Below are 21,427 nucleotides of genomic sequence, written 5' to 3'. Positions count from 1 at the left end.
TTTCTTGCTGTTTGGGGCTTTAGTCAGGGCTTTATAAATACATTTGATTTATTGATTGACCTACAGTATTTCAGTAATTTTAGGGGTTTTCAGTATAGTTGTCTAATGTTGGTGGGGAATAACATTCCGTTTTAATGATACTCCTTAATCACTATGCTATTTATACACAATAGTTTTTCGTAAAGTGTTATTTTTAACAGAGTTGAGAAGTGCAAAGTGTTAGCTATACAGGTGAAATCAGTCATTGACACAGACATGGCAGGAAGATGGGTATGTTGTGAACCAAAAGGTTGTGAGTACAAATCCCAGGTGAGATCAAATCCCAGGTAAGATCAAGTACCAGGTGAGGATAAATCCCGGGTGAGATCAAATCCCAGGTGAGATCAAATTCCAGGTGAGATCAAGTACCAGGTGAGATCAAATCCCAGGTGAGATCAAATACCAGGTGAGATCAAATACCAGGTGAGATCAAGTACCAGGTGAGATCAAATCCCAGGTGAGATCAAGTACCAGGTGAGGCTAAATCCCAGGTGAGATCAAATCCCAGGTGAGATCAAGTACCAGGTGAGGCTAAATCCCAGGTGAGATCAAATCCCAGGTGAGATCAAATCCCAGGTGAGATCAAGTACCAGGTGAGATCAAATCCCAGGTGAGATCAAATACCAGGTGAGATCAAGTACCAGGTGAGGATAAATCCCAGGTGAGATCAAATCCCAGGTGAGATCAAATCCCAGGTGAGATCAAGTACCAGGTGAGATCAAATCCCAGGTGAGATCAAATACCAGGTGAGATCAAATACCAGGTGAGGATAAATCCCAGGTGAGATCAAATCCCAGGTGAGGATAAATCCCAGGTGAGGACAAATCCCAGGTGAGATCAAATCCCAGGTGAGATCAAATCCCAGGTGAGATCAAATACCAGGTGAGGACAAATCCCAGGTGAGGACAAATCCCAGGTGAGATCAAATCCCAGGTGAGGACAAATCCCAGGTGAGATCAAATCCCAGGTGAGGACATGTTGAATAATATTACATGGAAAATTGCTAAATTATAATCATGTATGTCAACGTGTGTGAAATATGTAAGTTGAAAACATGGTATGTCAAAAGCACAGTGTGTGAAATATGTAAGTTGAAAACATGGTATGTCAAAAGCACAGTGTGTGAAATATGTAAATTGAAAACATGGTATGTCAAAAGCACAGTGTGTGTAATATGTAAGTTGAAAACATGGTATGTCAAAAGCACAGTGTGTGAAATATGTAAGTTGAAAACATGGTATGTCAAAAGCACAGTGTGTGTATGTGCTATTCCGGGTTGGAGCGAGCCGGTCGCATCCGCGCTTCGGTCTGCAGGTTGTATAACTTTTTCATTACATTTCATTACATTTCATTATAGTACAACGGTCTGATTTGTCTAATCTTAGCAATTTCTTCTTAGCTAGCTACATAGTCGTCGTTGTATCAAAGATTATTGCGTAATTATCGTATTTCGTCGTCTCCTATCTGCCCAACACGTTCACCGTCTACCGTAGCACTGTAGTAACTATCCCACTCAACTGAACGACTTGATTAGTGTAGTGTTAGCTAGCTACATAGTTGTCTTTGCTGTTTTCGTTTCCAAGATCATTGTGTAGTTTAGAGTGTGGAGTCTTAGAGTGATAATTGCGTTATTATCGTATTTCGTCGTCCTCCTATCTGCCTAGCAGCTAGCCAGCTAGCATACGTTCACCGGCTACCGTAGCACTGTAGTAACTATCACACTCAACTGAACGACTTGATTAGTGTAGTATTACCTAGCTACATAGTTGTCTTTGCGGTCTTCGTATCCAAGATAATTGTGTAGTGTAGAGTGTGTAGTCTTAGAGTGATTATCTTAATTCACCGAGGTTAGCTAGCCAGCTATTTTGTCATCCTTAACGTAGGAGACACTCCTAGCTAGCCAATAGCCAGCCAACGTCTACTGAATAGAACTTTCGCATTCCGGTCGCATTCCGCTTCGCTCCACAGGTAGTATCACATTTTCATTTCATTTCATTACAGTCCCAACGGTGTGATTTGTTTGATCGTAGCTAGCTACATAGCTAGCTACATAGCCGTCTTTGTTCAAAGATAATTGTGTAGTCTAGAGTGATTTTCTAGGTTAGCTAGCCAGCTATTGTCGTTCTCCTAACGCAACGTAACGTAACCAACACTGCTAGCTAGCCAGCTAGCTCCCGAAAAGCAGCATTGTAGAAACTTCACACTCAACGGTACGACTTGATTAGGGTAGTGTCAACAACGCAGCTAGCCTACCCCAGCAGTACTGTATCATTTTAATCATTTTAGTCAATTAGATTCTTGCTACGTAAGCTTAACTTTCTGAACATTCGAGACGTGTAGTCCACTTGTCATTCCAATCTCCTCTGCATTAGCGTAGCCTCTTCTCTAGCCTGTCAACTATGTGTCTGTCTATCCCTGTTCTCTCCTCTCTGCACAGACCATACAAACGCTCCACACCGCATGGCCGCGGCCGCCCTAATCTGGTGGTCCCAGCGCGCACGACCCACGTGGAGTTCCAGGTCTCCGGTAGCCTCTGGAACTGCCGATCTGCGGCCAACAAGGCAGAGTTCATCTCAGCCTATGCCTCCCTCCAGTCCCTCGACTTCTTGGCTCTGACGGAAACATGGATCACCACAGACAACACCGCTACTCCTACTGCTCTCTCTTCGTCCGCCCACGTGCTCTCGCACACCCCGAGAGCTTCTGGTCAGCGGGGTGGTGGCACCGGGATCCTCATCTCTCCCAAGTGGTCATTCTCTCTTTCTCCCCTTACCCATCTGTCTATCGCCTCCTTTGAATTCCATGCTGTCACAGTTACCAGCCCTTTCAAGCTTAACATCCTTATCATTTATCGCCCTCCAGGTTCCCTCGGAGAGTTCATCAATGAGCTTGATGCCTTGATAAGCTCCTTTCCTGAGGACGGCTCACCTCTCACAGTTCTGGGCGACTTTAACCTCCCCACGTCTACCTTTGACTCATTCCTCTCTGCCTCCTTCTTTCCACTCCTCTCCTCTTTTGACCTCACCCTCTCACCTTCCCCCTACTCACAAGGCAGGCAATACGCTCGACCTCATCTTTACTAGATGCTGTTCCTCCACTAACCTCATTGCAACTCCCCTCCAAGTCTCCGACCACTACCTTGTATCCTTTTCCCTCTCGCTCTCATCCAACACTTCCCACACTGCCCCTACTCGGATGGTATCGCGCCGTCCCAACCTTCGCTCTCTCTCCCCGCTACTCTCTCCTCTTCCATCCTATCATCTCTTCCCTCTGCTCAAACCTTCTCCAACCTATCTCCTGATTCTGCCTCCTCAACCCTCCTCTCCTCCCTTTCTGCATCCTTTGACTCTCTATGTCCCCTATCCTCCAGGCCGGCTCGGTCCTCCCCTCCCGCTCCGTGGCTCGACGACTCATTGCGAGCTCACAGAACAGGGCTCCGGGCAGCCGAGCGGAAATGGAGGAAAACTCGCCTCCCTGCAGACCTGGCATCCTTTCACTCCCTCCTCTCTACATTTTCCTCCTCTGTCTCTGCTGCTAAAGCCACTTTCTACCACTCTAAATTCCAAGCATCTGCCTCTAACCCTAGGAAGCTCTTTGCCACCTTCTCCTCCCTCTTGAATCCTCCTCCCCCTCCCCCCCCCTCCTCCCTCTCTGCAGATGACTTCTCGCGTCTTGTGACGGCCGGCCGCCCAACAACCTGCCCGCTTGACCCTATCCCCTCCTCTCTTCTCCAGACCATCTCCGGTGACCTTCTCCCTTACCTCACCTCGCTCATCAACTCATCCCTGACCGCTGGCTACGTCCCTCCCGTCTTCAAGAGAGCGAGAGTTGCACCCCTTCTGAAAAAACCTACACTCGATCCCTCCGATGTCAACAACTACAGACCAGTATCCCTTCTTTCTTTTCTCTCCAAAACTCTTGAACGTGCCGTCCTTGGCCAGCTCTCCCGCTATCTCTCTCAGAATGACCTTCTTGATCCAAATCAGTCAGGTTTCAAGACTAGTCATTCAACTGAGACTGCTCTTCTCTGTATCACGGAGGCGCTCCGCACTGCTAAAGCTAACTCTCTCTCCTCTGCTCTCATCCTTCTAGACCTATCGGCTGCCTTCGATACTGTGAACCATCAGATCCTCCTCTCCACCCTCTCCGAGCTGGGCATCTCCGGCGCGGCCCACGCTTGGATTGCGTCCTACCTGACAGGTCGCTCCTACCAGGTGGCGTGGCGAGAATCCGTCTCCTCACCACGTGCTCTCACCACTGGTGTCCCCCAGGGCTCTGTTCTAGGCCCTCTCCTATTCTCGCTATACACCAAGTCACTTGGCTCTGTCATAACCTCACATGGTCTCTCCTATCATTGCTATGCAGACGACACACAATTAATCTTCTCCTTTCCCCCTTCTGATGACCAGGTGGCGAATCGCATCTCTGCATGTCTGGCAGACATATCAGTGTGGATGACGGATCATCACCTCAAGCTGAACCTCGGCAAGACGGAGCTGCTCTTCCTCCCGGGGAAGGACTGCCCGTTCCATGATCTCGCCATCACGGTTGACAACTCCATCGTGTCCTCCTCCCAGAGCGCTAAGAACCTTGGCGTGATCCTGGACAACACCCTGTCGTTCTCAACTAACATCAAGGCGGTGGCCCGTTCCTGTAGGTTCATGCTCTACAACATCCGCAGAGTACGACCCTGCCTCACACAGGAAGCGGCGCAGGTCCTAATCCAGGCACTTGTCATCTCCCGTCTGGATTACTGCAACTCGCTGTTGGCTGGGCTCCCTGCCTGTGCCATTAAACCCCTACAACTCATCCAGAACGCCGCAGCCCGTCTGGTGTTCAACCTTCCCAAGTTCTCTCACGTCACCCCGCTCCTCCGCTCTCTCCACTGGCTTCCAGTTGAAGCTCGCATCCGCTACAAGACCATGGTGCTTGCCTACGGAGCTGTGAGGGGAACGGCACCTCAGTACCTCCAGGCTCTGATCAGGCCCTACACCCAAACAAGGGCACTGCGTTCATCCACCTCTGGCCTGCTCGCCTCCCTACCACTGAGGAAGTACAGTTCCCGCTCAGCCCAGTCAAAACTGTTCGCTGCTCTGGCAAATGGTGGAACAAACTCCCTCACGACGCCAGGACAGCGGAGTCAATCACCACCTTCCGGAGACACCTGAAACCCCACCTCTTTAAGGAATACCTAGGATAGGATAAAGTAATCCTTCTCACCCCCCCCTTAAAAGACCTAGATGCACTATTGTAAAGTGGCTGTTCCACTGGATGTCATAAGGTGAAAGCACCAATTTGTAAGTCGCTCTGGATAAGAGCGTCTGCTAAATGACTTAAATGTAAATGTAAATGTAAATGTGTAATATGTAAGTTGAAAACATCCTATGTCAAAAGCACAGTGTGTGTAATATGTAAGTTGAAAACATCCTATGTCAAAAGCACAGTGTGCGAAAGGAGATTCACAGCTTGTTTTTTTTGTTGTGAAGATTTTCCCAAATAATCATTTCTAGTTGAATGAACATGTGAGACAAGTTGAGAAAACATCATTTTAAGTTGACTGAGTTTTCTCCAGTTGCCAGCTAAGTTTGGGTCTCCTAAACATTTTAAGTTGACTGAATTTTTTAAGTTCAGGCAACACTTTGATCAAAAAGTTGAGTACACTTTTTTTTTGTGGAAACAGTCACTTAACATTAGTTGTGTTAGTGTTAATTGTGGTCCATTTAACAGGATGTGACACAATGAAATATTTTGCTTATTTAGCTTTCTGCAAATGAGACAAAATGATTTGTAGGGAGGCATTAAAGCTGCTGAGAGCGTTCTCTTTTCTCGGGATGAGAGCACATTGAGAGGGCTGGCTGACCCAGTGCCATGTACTTTTTTTTGTCCCAATCAAAACGGTTTAGTGGTTTTCCCCCGGTAGCGTGCGCGCACAGAGAGAGAGAGAGCGTGAGAGAGAGCGAGAGCGAGACACACACAAAGCCCATACAGACAGAGCCTCCACTGAGAAGCTATTCCTGGCCCTGGTCGAGCCCTCAACAGGCTCTGGCACTCACTGAAGCAGAAGGAGAGAGGAAGATGGGAGGAGGAGGGAACAGGGAAGAGAGAGAGAGAGAGAGAGAGAGGAAGATGGAATGGGGCAGAGAGAGAGAGGAGGATGGGAGGAGGAGGGAATGGAGGAGAGAGAGGAGGAGGGAATGGGGAAGAGAGAGAGAGGACGATGGGAGGAGGAGGGAACAGGAGAGAGAGAGAGCGAGAGAGAGAGAGAGAGACATGGATGGGAGGATGGAATGGGGAAGAGAGAGAGGAGGATGGGAGGAGGAGGGAATGGGGGAGAGAGAGGAGGAGGGAATGGGGAAGAGAGAGAGAGGACGATGGGAGGAGGAGGGAACAGGAGAGAGAGAGAGAGAGAGAGAGAGACATGGATGGGAGGATGGAATGGGGAAGAGAGAGAGGAGAATGGGGCAGAGAGAGGAGAATGGGAGGAGGATGGAACAGGACAGAGAGAGAGAGAAAGAGAGAAGATGGGACAGGGCAGAGAGAGAGAGGAGGAGGATGGAACGGGGCAGAGGGAAATAGAGAGAGGAGGATGGGGCCCGAGAGGGAGAGAAAGAGCTATCCAACATGGACAGTGAGACAGGAACATTTCACAGGGTTTTTAATACAGATAGGAAGAGGAGGTCTAAATGAATGGGCATTAAGACATCTAATATGATCATGTGTGTTTGTTTCTGTGAGTAATGTCTTCCCTTAAATTATGATTGACCACAGCACTGACAGGAACATGATACAAGCTGAGTGACACATCTTTGGTTCATATGATACAAGAGAGAGAGAGAGAGAGAGAGAGATCACAGCTATAGACAGGCTACCATAGGGATGAGTTGACTCCACTCTTTCCTTATGGGTTATATACTTCCACTTAAAGATGGATCCGCAGTAGAGAAAACCGCTCCAACGTCCATTTAATTTTTGTTTTGTTGATGAAGCGGTGGTGAGGAGTGTCATCCAATTTGCGGTACTAATATGTGACCGGCTAGATTCGGTCTTATGTAACAACATTTGAAATTGTGTTTTTAAACTTGTAGAGACAAACAGAGTATAACGTACAGTTGAGGAAAAATGGGAAAGTAATTATGCTTTGAAAGTTGATAAAAAAGGTCCTTGAATCTTTTGGTATAAATACTGGAGAGCTCATCTTTGTCTACGTCAATTCAGCATCGTTCCCTCTTAACCCCACCCATCTCTTTAAGGATTCAAGTTCCCTGGTGCTCGTCTGATTTGTTTTGTTTTCCCCTTTTCTTGTTTGTTTGTGTAAAAGAAATGTGTTTTCAAGAACATCTCGCTAACAAAGTCAACTGCTACAGGTAGACAGGACAGACAGCTGATTGTCCTCGCAGTGGCAGACCACGTGTAACAACACCTGCACAGGATCGGTACATCCGAACATCACACCTGCGGGACAGGTACAGGATGGCAACAACAACTGCCCGAGTTACACCAGGAACGCACAATCCCTCCATCAGTGCACAGACTGTCTGCAATAGGCTGAGAGAGGCTGGACTGAGGCAGGTCCTCACCAGACATCTCAGGCAACAACGTCGCCTATGGGCACAAACCCACTATCGCTGGACCAGACAGGACTGGCAAAATGTGCTCTTCACTGACAAGACACGGTTTTGCCTCACCAGGGGTGATGGTCGGATTTGCGTTTATCGTTGAAGGAATGAGCATTACACCGAGGCCTGTACTCTGGAGCGGGATCGATTTGGAGGTGCAGGGTCCATCATGGTCTGGGGCAGTGTGTCACAGCATCATCGGACTGAGCTTGATGTAATTGCAGGCAATCTCAACACTGTGCATTACAGGGAAGACATCCTCCTCCCTCATGTGTTACCCTTCCTGCAGGCTCATCCTGACATGACCCTCCAGCATGACACTGCCATCAGAAAAACTGCATGTTCTGTGTGTGATTTCCTGCAAGAAAGGAATGTCAGTGTTCTGCCATGGCCAGCGAAGAGCCAGGATCTCAATCCCATTGAGCACGTCTGGGACGTGTTGGATCAGAGGGTCAGGGCCAGGGCCATTACCCCCAGAGATGTCCAGAAATTTGCAGGTGACATGGTGGAAGAGTGGGGTAACATCTCACAGCAAGAGCTGGCAAATCTGGTGCAGTCCATGAGGAGGAGATGTACTGCAGTAATTAATGCAGCTGGTGGCCACACCAAATACTGACTGTTTCTTTTGATTTTGACCCCCTCCCCTTTGTTCAGGGACATTTTATTCCATTTCTGTTAGTCACATGTCTGTGGAACTTGTTCAGGTTATGTCTCAGTTGTTGAATCTTATGTTCATACAAATATTTACACATGTTAAGTGATTGTTAAGGAGATGGAGAAAAAACCTGCCTCCGGATTACATCTTCAAACTAAGAGCAATCATGGCATCTGTGACAGACGGAGAAGTGTCCATCCATGTAAGATAGTCTAGCTAGCTACATTTACAGATATTACACAGTTATACATTTGTCATAAGGTTTCAACATTAGCTCGCTAAAAGTTACGTGTATGATCTGTGTAGTAATATTATTCATATCTCAGAGTCATTTGCTTTGCTATAGTTATAGCCTAATGTTAGCTAGCTAAAATTGAACCTGATTGGTTAGCTACCTGCAGATTCATGCAGGGTAGTAAACGCCATGAGGAGAGATTATGGTTCATTGTTTAGCTAGCTAGCTACATGTCTTAACAAAAGACTCCACTATGCAAGTATCCATTTCAACAGAATGTTCATGATGTCACTGCGACACGACAGCTGTTGATAGACGTAGTGGGTAAATTTGCTCTGGATATCTACTCCGATTTCAGAGCGCAGAATCACTGACTAATTTAAGAACGCTCAACACCCGTTGAATATGGCCAGTGTCAGTAAACACTGGCAAAAAAAGTGTAAATTGTTGCCAGCAGCACAGTTGCAGTCACCAATGCTCTGGATAACATAAAAACAGCCTAACCAGCTCTAGGGTGAGTAAAATGGTGAGAGGTTCTCTCATTTATGTCTGGAAGTGGCTAGCCAACGTTAGCCAGTTAGCTTGGGTGCTTGACTGCGGTTGTTTGGGTTGATCCGAGCGGTCTGTCCTTAAATAGAAGGGTGGGGCTAAAGCTTAAGAGGGTGTGAATGATGCTGAATGGCCGGGGATAAAGCTTAAGAGGGTGTGAACGATGCTGAATGGGTGGGGCTAAAGCTTAAGAGTGTGTGGACGATGCTGAATGGGTGGGGCTAAAGCTTAAGAGGGTGTGAACGATGCTGAATGGGTGTGGCTAAAGATTAAGAGGGTGTGAACGATGCTGAATGGGTGGGGCTAAAGCTTAAGAGTGTGTGGACGATGCTGAATGGGTGGGGCTAAAGCTTAAGAGGGTGTGGACGATGCTGAATGGGTGGGGCTAAAGCTTAAGAGGGTGTGAACGATGCTGAATGGGTGTGGCTAAAGCATAAGAGGGTGTGAACGATGCTGAATGGGTGGGGCTAAAGCTTAAGAGGGTGTGGACGATGCTGAATGGGTGTAGACAAAAAAAGAGCCCTCCAGTAGGTATCAAAAGTATTCAAAGGACATTTTCTCAAAAGTGAGGTTAAGAGTTTATCAACTTTCAAAGCAGAATTACTTTCCCATTGTTCCTCAACTGTAGTGTATGATATATCATTTTCTAGTTCTGAGTTTCTACTTTTATCCAACATAAAAAAATAAAAAAAATTAAAAAAGATTACTGAAAATAGCTTACGGTTGTGAATGTGACGAAATAAAAGCAGGACATTCTACTGGAGTATTTTAGAACTTGGACACTGTTTCATTATTTTGATGTCATGTTGGTGTCATGTTGTTCTTAACATTACTGTCTCTGATAAACACACACGGTATCAACTAAAATCAACGTTTATTTGTCACATGCACAGGACACAGGTGTAAACGGTACAGTGGAATGGTTACTTGCATAGTGGAGTATTTTGTTTAGACATGTAGCTAGCTAGCTAAACAATGAACCATAATCACAACTCATAATGTTGCTACCCTGCATGAATCTGCTGGTAGATAAAACTAACCAACTAGGTTTAATGTTAGGTAGCTAGCTAACATCAGGCTATAACTAGCAAAGAACATGGCTCTGAGATACAAATAATATTACTACAGATCATACATGTAACGTTAGCTAGCTAGCCAGCCAGCTAACGTTAGCTAGCTAGCTAACAGTATGCTTTAACTTGCAATGAAAACAACTTTCTGACTAGATTAGAAACATGTAATATCTGTAAATGTAGACTCTCTTATACATGGATGAATACTTCTCCATCTCTGTCACAGATTCCATGGTTGCCTTTAGTTTGAAGATGTAATCCAGAGACAGGTGTTTATACAACAGCCTTCTGTGTGTTCTCTTTTCTACTCCGTATCCATATTTGCAATCAAACGCCAGAATTTTCTTCATCTCCTTAGATATCATACTCAGCCTCCAAAACTCGGAACCTCCAGAAAGTGGAGAGCATTAGCAACACTTCTACTTCTTCTTCGTTCTTTCAAAAAATATGCATTAGAAAGGATAACCTACTACATACTGCGCTCATGTTATAGACAGACGGGTACTACATGTCAGACCAATCCTAACTCATCTCTCGGCATGTCCAGCCCACCCATTATCTCAGCCAATCATGGCTAGCGGCAAGGTTCCTGTTTTTGTCCGTGGCTAAACCAAACTAGGCTCATAATAGAAAATTGTATTTTGTATTTACAGATGGAATACAAGTTTGTTATTTAAGGCACATGAAAGTTCACATGTCCCAGAAGGCATTTCTGCCAAAAACGCATTATGATAAAAAAAAATGATGTTAAAATTCTAATGTCTCTCCGGTCAAGTGGCGATGCGTGACATACGCCTAGTTTCCCGGTCAAGTGGCGATGCGTGATATACGCCTAGTTTCCTGGTCAAGTGGCGATGCGTGACATACGCCTAGTTTCCCGGTCAAGTGGCGATGCGTGACATACGCCTAGTTTCCCGGTCAAGTGGCGATGCGTGACATACGCCTAGTTTCCTGGTCAAGTGGCGATGCGTGACATACGCCTAGTTTCCTGGTCAAGTGGCGATGCGTGACATACGCCTAGTTTCCTGGTCAAGTGGCGATGCGTGACATACGCCTAGTTTCCTGGTCAAGTGGCGATGCGTGACATACGCCTAGTTTCCTGGTCAAGTGGCGATGCGTGACATACGCCTAGTTTCCTGGTCAAGTGGCGATGCGTGACATACGCCTAGTTTCCTGAAACAAGTCACATGTTCTGCTGTTCTATCACACGTGCAATGATGTCAAATTGAAGAAAAAAAACAGTGTTCGTTATTTCTTGTTATAATATCGCAAACGGACGTGGCAGTTTCACCATTAAGGATTCCAGCTTTAAGTTACAATTTCACTTTGACAACAATGTACTGTATAACTAAGTGACTCAACTCAAAGTAACTCAATTTAAGTGGTAAGTTAGGATTTGCTCCTTAGTTGGCAGATCAGAGTTTGTATTTTAGGCCGCAGCCCCAATGTTGGTCTGGGACTGTCTGACATTTATTCAAATGTTTCTCAATAGAAGAGACAGACCAACCAGCAAAACTTCCTCCTTACACATTAGGTACATCCCTGGTGCCCTCTGTCTTGGGGTTGAGTCCCAGAACCTGACATTAGGTCTCTCCCAGCTGCCCTGCTTCTTGGGGTTGAGTCCCAGATCCTGATATTAGGTCTCTCCTTGCTGCCCTGCATCTTGGGGTTGTGTCCCAGATCCTGATATTAGGTCTCTCCCAGCTGCCCTGCATCTTGGGGTTGAGTCCCAGATCCTGATATTAGGTCTCTCCCAGCTGCCCTGCTCCTTGGGGTTGAGTCCCAGATCCTGACAGCGATAGACAGGCAGCATATTCACAGGTTCTGGGCAGCGTGACAATTCAGCCTCAGGCTGCGTCCCAAATGGTGCCCATATGGCTCTGGTCCGAAGTAGTGTACTATATAGGGAATAAGGCCTATATGGCTCTGGTCCAAAGTAGTGCACTATACAGGGATTAGGGTGCCATTTGGGATGCAAGCCTAGCTTCCGCAACAGCCACCATACAGGCAGGCAGAATGGACATTTGGCCAGACTCCCTTTGTAATGAGAGCAGCAGGGTGTGTGAGAGAGAAGGATGTGCATTGGAGAGATACGGGACACATTCTCCTTCAATCAGGAAAGGGGGCATTGGGTTTACTAATACTGTGCTTCACTGCTCTTCATTTGAATTTGAATACCTTGAGGGTGATGATTTCCATTGGTATTTGTACTTGTCTTTAAATATTAAAAGCTTGTTGTCCTTATTTATTATGAACATAGCATTGATCGTTATCAACACTTCCAAAGCAGCTGCTGTACAGCTTGGGCACTATCAATCTACTGTCCAGGGGACTGTCTGATACAGGACAGGCTTGTTTAACAAATAGAGATACAGAACATCTAGAGATGTTACGCCGTTATATCAACAAAGGGATACATACACTACCAGCTTGGCACACCTGTATTTGGGATAGTTTCTCCCATTCTTCTCTGCAGATCCTCTCAAGCTCTGTCAGGTTGGGTGGGGAGCTTCGCTGCCGAGATATTTTCAGGTCTCTCCATTTTCAAATGTTCGAACGGGTTCAAGACCAGGCTGTGACTGGGCCACTCAAGGACATTCAGAGACTTGTCCCGAAGCCACTCCTGCGTTGTCGTGGCTGTGTGCTTAGGGTTCAAGTATTCAATCTTGGCTTCATCAGACCAGAGAATCTTATTTTTCATGGTCCGAGAGTCCTTTAGGTGCCTTTTGGCAAACTCCAAGCGGGCTGTCATGTGCCTTTTACTGAAGAGTGGCTTCCATCTGACCACTCTACCATAAAGGCCTGATTGGTGGAGTGCTGCAGAGATGGTTGTCCTTCTGGAAGGTTCTCCCATCTCCACAGAGGAACTCTGGAGCTCTGTCAGAGTGACCATTGGGTTCTTGGTCACCTCCCTGACCAAGGCCCTTCTCCCCCGATTGCTCAGTTTGGCCAGGCAGACAGCTCTAAGAAGAGTCTTGGTGGTTCGAAACTTCTTCCATTTAAGAATGATGGACGCCACTGTGTTCTTGGAGACCTTCAATGCTGCAGACATATTTTGGTACCCTTCCTCAGATCTGTGCCTCAACACAATCCTGACTCAGAGCTCTACGGACAATTCCTCCGACCTCATGGCTTGGTTTTTCCTCTGTCATGCACTGTCAACTGTGGGACCTTATATGCACAAATGTGTGCCTTTCCAAACCATGTCCAATCAATTGAATTTACCACAGGTGGATCAATCAATCAAGATGTAGAAACATCTTAAGGATAATCAATGGAAACAGGATGCATCTGAGCTCAAGTTCAAGTCTCATAGCAAAGGGTCTGAATACTAATGTAAATAAGGTATTTCTGTTTTTTATTTTTAATACATTTGCAAAAATGTCTAAAAACCTGTTTTCACTTTGTCATCGGCTTTTTCAGCCACGCCCGTTGCTGACAGGTGTATAGAATCGAGGACAAAGCCATGCAATCTCCATAGATAAACATTGGCTGTGGAATGGCCCGTACTGAAGAGCTCAGTGACTTTCAACGTGGCACCGTCTTAGGATGCCAGCTTTCCAACAAGTCAGTTCATTAAATTTCTGCCCTGCTAGAGCTGCCCCGTTCAACTGTAAGTGCTGGTACTGTAAATTGGAAACATCTAGGAGCAACAACGGCCCAGCCGCAAAGTGGTAGGCCACACAAGCTAACAGAATGGGATCACCAGGTGCTGAAGCAAGTAGTGTGTAAAAATGTTCTGTCCTCGTTTGCAAACCGCTCTACCAAGTTCTAAACTGCCTCTGGAAGCAACGTCAGCAACAAGAACTGTTCATTGGGAGCTTCATGTAATGCTCGCCGCCATTGGACTCAGTGGAAACGCGTTCTCTGGAGGGATGAATCACACTTCACCATCAGGCAGTCCGACGGACGAATCTGGGTTTGGCATAGTGCCAACGGCAAATATTGGTGGATGAGGAATAATGGTTTGGAGCTGTTTTTCATGGTTAGGTCTAGGCCCTTTAATTCTAGTGAAGGCAAATAATTAACAATGACATTCTAGATGATTCTGTGCTTCAAACTTTGAAGCAACAGTTTGGGGAAGGTCCTTTCCTGTTTCAGCATGACAATGCCCACAAGCACAAGGCGAGATCCATGCAGCAATGCTTCAACATCTAGTGGAAAGCCTTCCCAGAAGAGTGGAGGCTGTTATAGTAGCAAAGGGGGGGTGGGCAATTCCATATTAATGCCCATGATTTTGTAATGAGATGTTCAACAAGCATACTCTTGGCCATGTAGTGTATATACAGGGTTGTGTTAGCCATCCCACTGTGTTAACCATAGAGACATATCACTATGTTATGTCTAGTCCACTGTGTTAACCATACAGCCAGTCTCACTATGTTATCCTAGTCCACTGTGTTAACCATACAGCCAGTATCACTATGTTATCTCTAGTCCACGGTGTTAACCATACAGACAGTATCACTATGTTATCTCTAGTCCACTGTGTTAACCATAGAGACAGTCTCACTATGATATCTCTAGCCCACTGTCTTAACCATAGAGACAGTATCACTATGTTATCTCCTAGTCCACTGTGTTAACCATAGAGACAGTATCACTATGTTATCTCTAGTCCACTGTGTTAACCATACAGACAGTATCACTATGTTATGTCTAGTCCACTGTGTTAACCATAGAGACAGTATCACTATGTTATCTCTAGCCCACTGTGGAGCAGCAGGACACAGGTATCCATCTATCTCTCCAGTTGATCCCTGTAAATCCCAGGTTAGTACTGAGGAGGTGACAGAAACATAAAGAGGATTACTGGACAGCTCACTGTTTAGCCTGGGCCAGACCAGGACCAGACCAAGGCACCTGACCAGGAACAGACCAAGGACCAGATCAGGACCAGACCATGGATCAGACCAGGACCAGATCAGGACCAGACCAAGGACCAGATCAGGACCAGACCATGGATCAGACCAGGACCAGATCAGGAACAGGCCAAGGACCTGACCAGGACCAGGGACAGACCAGGTCCGGGACCAGACCAGGACATCAAGATACTACAGTCAATGACTGTCTCATATGGCACCTTTTTTGCCTACATAGAGCACTACTTTTGACCAGAGCTGTGTGACAATGACCACGGACAAAAAGATCTGGGACCAGGCTAGCCCTTCTCCGTCCCCAGACCTGCAGCCAGGCTAGCATGCATACAGCATGACTATACCCATTACCCATACATTGCTCTAGACTACAGGTTTCAAACTAATTTCACAGAGAGCCAAGTGTCTGCGGTTTTTCACTACTCCCTTGTCCTTCATCTAATTAAAGTCACTGATTAGTAAGGAATTCCCTTCACCTGGTTGTCTAGGTCTTAATTGAAAGGAAAAAAACAAAAACCAGCAGACACTAGGCACTCCATGGAATGAGTTGGACACCCCTGCTGTAGACTATTCTCGAAGCTGTAATGGTCATGGTGTGAAAAGGACTTGAGCTATTGTTTTTTAAGGGACCTGCCTTTCCTCTGGGACGAAACCTGCCACATAGAGGACCAATAATGGACAGCCTTTCCTCTGGGACCAACCCAGCCACATAGAGGACCAATAACGGACAGCCTTTCCTCTGGGACCAACCCTGCCACATAGAGGACCAATAACGGACAGCCTTTCCTCTGGGACCAACCCTGCCACATAGAGGACCAATAACAGACAGCCTTTCTTCTGAGACCAACCCTGTCACATAGAGGACCAATAACGGACAGCCTTTCCTCTGGGACGAACCCTGCCACATAGAGGACCAATAACGGACAGCCTTTCCTCTGGGATGAACCCTGCCACATAGAGGACCAATAACGGACAGCTTTTCCTCTGGGACGAACCCTGCCACATAGAGGACCAATAACGGACAGCCTTTCCTCTGGGACGAACCCTGCCACATAGAGGACCAATAACGGACAGCCGTTCCTCTGGGACCAACCCTGCCACATAGAGGACCAATAACGGACAGCCTTTCCTCTGGGACCAACCCTGCCACATAGAGGACCAATAACGGACAGCCTTTCCTCTGGGACCAACCCTGCCACATAGAGGACCAATAACGGACAGCCTTTCCTCTGGGACCAACCCTGCCACATAGAGGACCAATAACGGACAGCCTTTCCTCTGGGACCAACCCTGCCACATAGAGGACCAATAACGGACAGCCTTTCCTCTGGGACTGCTAGAGGACCAACCAGCCTTTCCTCTGGGACGAACCCTGCCACATAGAGGACCAATAACGGACAGCCTTTCCTCTGGGACCAACCCTGCCACATAGAGGACCAATAACGGACAGCCTTTCCTCTGGGACCAACCCTGCCACATAGAGGACCAATAACGGACAGCCTTTCCTCTGGGACCAACGCTGCCACATAGAGGACCAATAACGGACAGCCTTTCCTCTGGGACCAACCCTGCCACATAGAGGACCAATAACGGACAGCCTTTCCTCTGGGACCAACCCTGCCACATAGAGGACCAATAACGGACAGCCTTTCCTCTGGGACCAACCCTGCCACATAGAGGACCAATAACGGACAGCCTTTCCTCTGGGACCAACCCTGCCACATAGAGGACCAATAACGGACAGCCTTTCCTCTGGGACGAACCCTGCCACATAGAGGACCAATAACGGACAGCCTTTCCTCTGGGACCAACCCTGCCACATAGAGGACCAATAACGGACAGCCTTTCCTCTGGGACCAACCCTGCCACATAGAGGACCAATAACGGACAGCCTTTCCTCTGGGACCAACCCTGCCACATAGAGGACCAATAACGGACAGCCTTTCCTCTGGGACCAACCCTGCCACATAGAGGACCAATAACGGACAGCCTTTCCTCTGGGACCAACCCTGCCACATAGAGGACCAATAACGGACAGCCTTTCCTCTGGGACCAACCCTGCCACATAGAGGACCAATAACGGACAGCCTTTCCTCTGGGACCAACCCTGCCACATAGAGGACCAATAACGGACAGCCTTTCCTCTGGGACCAACCCTGCCACATAGAGGACCAATAACGGACAGCCTTTCCTCTGGGACCAACCCTGCCACATAGAGCACCAATAACGGACAGCCTTTCCTCTGGGACCAACCCTGCCACATAGAGGACCAATAACGGACAGCCTTTCCTCTGGGACCAACCCTGCCACATAGAGGACCAATAACGGACAGCCTTTCCTCTGGGACGAAGTGAGAGTTCTTCCTCAAACAACACCTAGAGGTTAGAGCGTTGGGCCAGTAACCGAAAGGTTGCTGGATCGAATTCCAGAGATAACAAGGTACAAATCTGTCGTTCTGCCGCCGAGCAAGGAAGTTAACCCACTGTTTCCCGGGTGCTGAAAATGATTAAGGCAGCCCCCCCGCACTTCTCTGATAAATATGCATCTGTTAGTCACAGACTGCCTTGTAAAAAAAAAGGGTAGGGCCGTGGATCAGAAAACCAGTCCGTATCTGGTGTGACCGCCATTTGTCTCATGCAGCGTGACACATCTCCTTCGCACAGTTTCATCAGCTGCCCGGGTGGCTGGTGTCAGACGTTCCTGCAGGTGAAGAAGCCGGTAACACGAGGTCTGCGGTTGTGAGGTCGGTTGGACGTACTGCCAAATTTTCAAAAATGACGTTGGAGGCGGCTTATGGCAAAGAAATTAAACATCCAATTCTCTGGTGGACATTATCTGGTGGACATTCCTGTAGTCAGCATGCCAATTGCACGCTCCCTCAAAACTTGAGACATCTATGGCATTGTGTTGTGTCACAAAACTGCACATTTTAGAGTGGCCTATTATTGTCCCCAGCACAGGGTGGTTCACCCTGTGTTATGATCATGCTGTTTAATCAGCTCCTTCATATGCCACATCTGTCAGGTAGATGGATTATCTTGGCAAAAGAAGAAATGCTCACTAACTTTATATGTTTCGTTCATATTTTTTTTGTTTCAGTGTAAAAAAAACAAAAAAAAAAACAGAATGAGCAGCGGTTGCGATTGCAAGAGCCAAATAAACAAACATTATATTGTCTATAAAACCACCACATCCTCAGTCATACAGAGCTGTTGGGTCTGCAGAGCTCAGCTCCCTGCATAAAGAGGCTCTGCAAGCTGCCAGGTACAGTATATAGCTGTGGCTAGTAGGAAAGACAGCAGTGAAGTGGATTAATAGGATTAGAATCAACTCTCTCTCTCCCTCTATCCTTCTATCCCTCTCTTACCTCTCTCTAATTGTTCCACCACTCTCTCCATGCGCCCCCTCTCTCTGTCTTTCACACACACTCTCTCTCTCTCCGAGTCCCACCTCTCTCTCGCTCACTCCCACTCTTTCTCTCTCTCCGAGTCCCACCTCTCTCTCGCTCACTCACTCTCTCCGAATCACACCTCTCTCTCGCTCACTCTCACTCTCTCTCCAAGTCCCACCTCTCTCTCGCTCGCTCACTCACTCACTCTCTCTCTCCAAGACCCACCTCTCTCTCGCCCACTCACTCTCTCTCTCCGAATCACACCTCTCTCTCGCTCACTCTCACTCTCTCTCCAAGTCCCACCTCTCTCTCGCTCGCTCACTCACTCACTCACTCTCTCTCTCCAAGACCCACCTCTCTCTCGCCCACTCACTCTCTCTCTCCAAGTCCCACCTCTCTCGCTCACTCCCACTCTCTCTCTCCAAGTCCCACCTCTCTCTCGCTCACTCATTCTCTCTCTCCAAGTCCCACCTCTCTCTCTCTCTCCCCCACCATTCTCTCTCACACCCTCTATTTCCCACTCTCAACACTTTTCCCTGCTCACGTCTCCACCTTCACCTTTCTCTCTCCCTCCCTCCCACCTCCCCTCCCCACTCTCTCATCTATGATAATGCATTAGCTAAGAAAATATGTTGACCTGTTGCTGCATAACTCAATTAGACTGTGAACCCCCTGAGGAGACGTGCTGTTGATGCTGATGCTGCTTGGGTTCTCTCTATCCTCCCATTATTACGTAACTATCGTCACAGCAAAAAAACACAATTCCCCCATTTCACACCATTAAGCTCTGTTCATTTCAATCTCCTACATGCAGCGTCCATTTTACATTCCCAATTCATTCCTTCATCCATCACTCACTATCCCTAAAGCCGAGCCTGTCTAATGTATTGATTCAAATGCACTTGTTCTGCCTTCAGCATACAGAGGGCATTTAGAAATCATCAAACAATAGAATATTAAAAAATGTAAATGGTTTTAAGAGCACTTTCACAACACATTGCTTATATGTTGCTGTCTGTAATAACCGCAGCCCAAAACACTGACAAGCACAACGGTGTAAAACATGTCCCTCTTGACAACAGATTCGTACACACAATGCTCTCAGGGTCAATCTGGAGGGGCGTCAAAACAATGGTTTGCCTGTGAATTTGAGAGTGGTTACATCCCTCAGCTGTTAATCCAAGCAACTTTCAGGATGGCAGGACTGTTGTTTTCCAAGATTGTGCCTTTAACGTGCCCTAAACAGACCCAACCTCATCCAGATGGTGACACCTAATGACCCTAATCATAACCGACATCACACTGTATACACACACACACAGAGAGAGAGAGAGAGAGAGAGAGAGAGAGAGAGAGAGAGAGAGAGAGAGAGAGAAAGACAGAGACAGAGAGAGAGAGAGAGTCAGAGAAAGAGAGAGAGAGAGAGAGAGAGAGAGTCAGAGAGAAAGAGAGAGAGGGAGAGAGAGAGAGTCAGAGAAAGAGAGGGAGAGAGAGACAGAGAGAGAGAGAGAGAGAGAGAGAGAGAGAGTCAGAGAGAAAGAGAGAGAGGGAGAGAGACTGAAATATATAAACAACCAAGGTATGCTGAATTCATAGGCCTACCTAATGGTGTCTTCTATAGAGACTAGGATGCAAGCAAACTGTTTTAAACGATTTTAAAAAGCCATCTGCTATGTTTGTGCTGGATGTACTAATTACATTAGGTCAGTACAATGTGCTGGATTGTCAACACAGTGTCCGATTGCACAGGAGACGTTCCGGCAAATGATGGAGTGCGCGGGCAGGTTAGTGGGCACGCCGGCAATCGATTCCTTTATTTTGTTTACATGCTGTGGCGCGAAATTATACGCCCTAATATCCAATTAAAAACTAAGTAAATAAATAAAAACTAAGTGATAATTGTGTTTGGTGGGGATATTACAACAATGAATATGGAAACAAAGCAAGATGTGGTATATATAGGCAACCATAATTATTATTGAAACAAAAGATCAAAAACGGGGCTCGTTACAATGTAACACAAACCCAGATATTTCTATAATATAGTGATTTTCTGTGTGTTGTCTCCACGTCTTGCAAACAAGCATTCTTTAGAAAAAGCCTTGAACACCCTGTCCAAATCAACCTGTTATTGATGAAGAACAAAGAAAGCTGCACCTGCTTCACTCACCTCCGTAACGACCCAGCATGTACAAGATATATGCCCAGTCAGATTCCGTTGAATCCTCTCCTCTGTGTCAACTAGCAGCCTCCAAGACAGTCATCGTCCTCAACCGTCAATGCAGTCCCTGCCCGCCCAAACGCTACAGAGGCACCAGGACCACCACTTGGCAGAGAGAGAGCACTGCCCACGAACACCAAGCCATCGGGAAACACTAGAACAACGTCTCACCGCTCAAGCTTCACTCTCTCCTGGATAACGGCAGTGTAATGTCCCCCTCCTATCATATGCCATGTAAATAATGGTTCGAATATGGATAGAAATGGAAAATCAAGAATGTTTTTAATTTAAACTGTTGTGATAAATCGGGTTCATCACTTGGTTTGAGATTTCTTGTCTTTTGTTCTTCCCAATCCGAAGGCTGTGGTTTCTTTGTGTTCACGCTTCCCCTGCCAGCATCGTGCAGCCCCAGCTTTCCTTGGATGATACCATTTGCACAAGAACGCGGGGTTGTAGGAATACAGCAGCACAGAGGAGAATATCAATGGGTGGAGAGCAAGAGCAGGAAAGACCGGTTCCAGGCATAAGCGACATAAGCGGTCGCTTAGGGCTTCAGACCACTGAGAACTTAGTCGGGGGTCTCAATTTACTGTGTCAAGTTAAAAAAAATAGTAGAATACACTGAGGTACAAGTTCGAAAAATGATTGTGCATCAGCAGTTTTTCCTCTTATGTCAGTCACTGAAAGTCACTCCATTAGCCATGTCAGCTAAACAAACAAACATTTTTAAGATAGATCTATCTAAACTATCTTAAACTTGTGAATGAATGA

At 46.8% G+C, this 21,427-nt stretch overlaps 1 protein-coding gene across 1 annotated transcript in view; it reads right to left on the bottom strand.

Moving 5' to 3' along the window:
* Positions 1–20,687, bottom strand: part of tmem198a (transmembrane protein 198a) — a 95,030-nt gene extending 74,343 nt beyond the window's left edge. The window contains exon 1 of the mRNA XM_065022835.1: positions 20,606–20,687. The gene's annotated coding sequence lies outside the window, so the exon portion shown is untranslated. The remainder of the gene's footprint in view (positions 1–20,605) is intronic.
* Positions 20,688–21,427: the final 740 nt, after the last annotated feature.

The sequence above is a fragment of the Oncorhynchus nerka genome, linkage group LG1 (genome assembly GCF_034236695.1).
Source record: "Oncorhynchus nerka isolate Pitt River linkage group LG1, Oner_Uvic_2.0, whole genome shotgun sequence".
Lineage (NCBI taxonomy): Eukaryota > Metazoa > Chordata > Actinopteri > Salmoniformes > Salmonidae > Oncorhynchus > Oncorhynchus nerka.
This window is presented reverse-complemented; position numbering and strand designations above follow the sequence as displayed.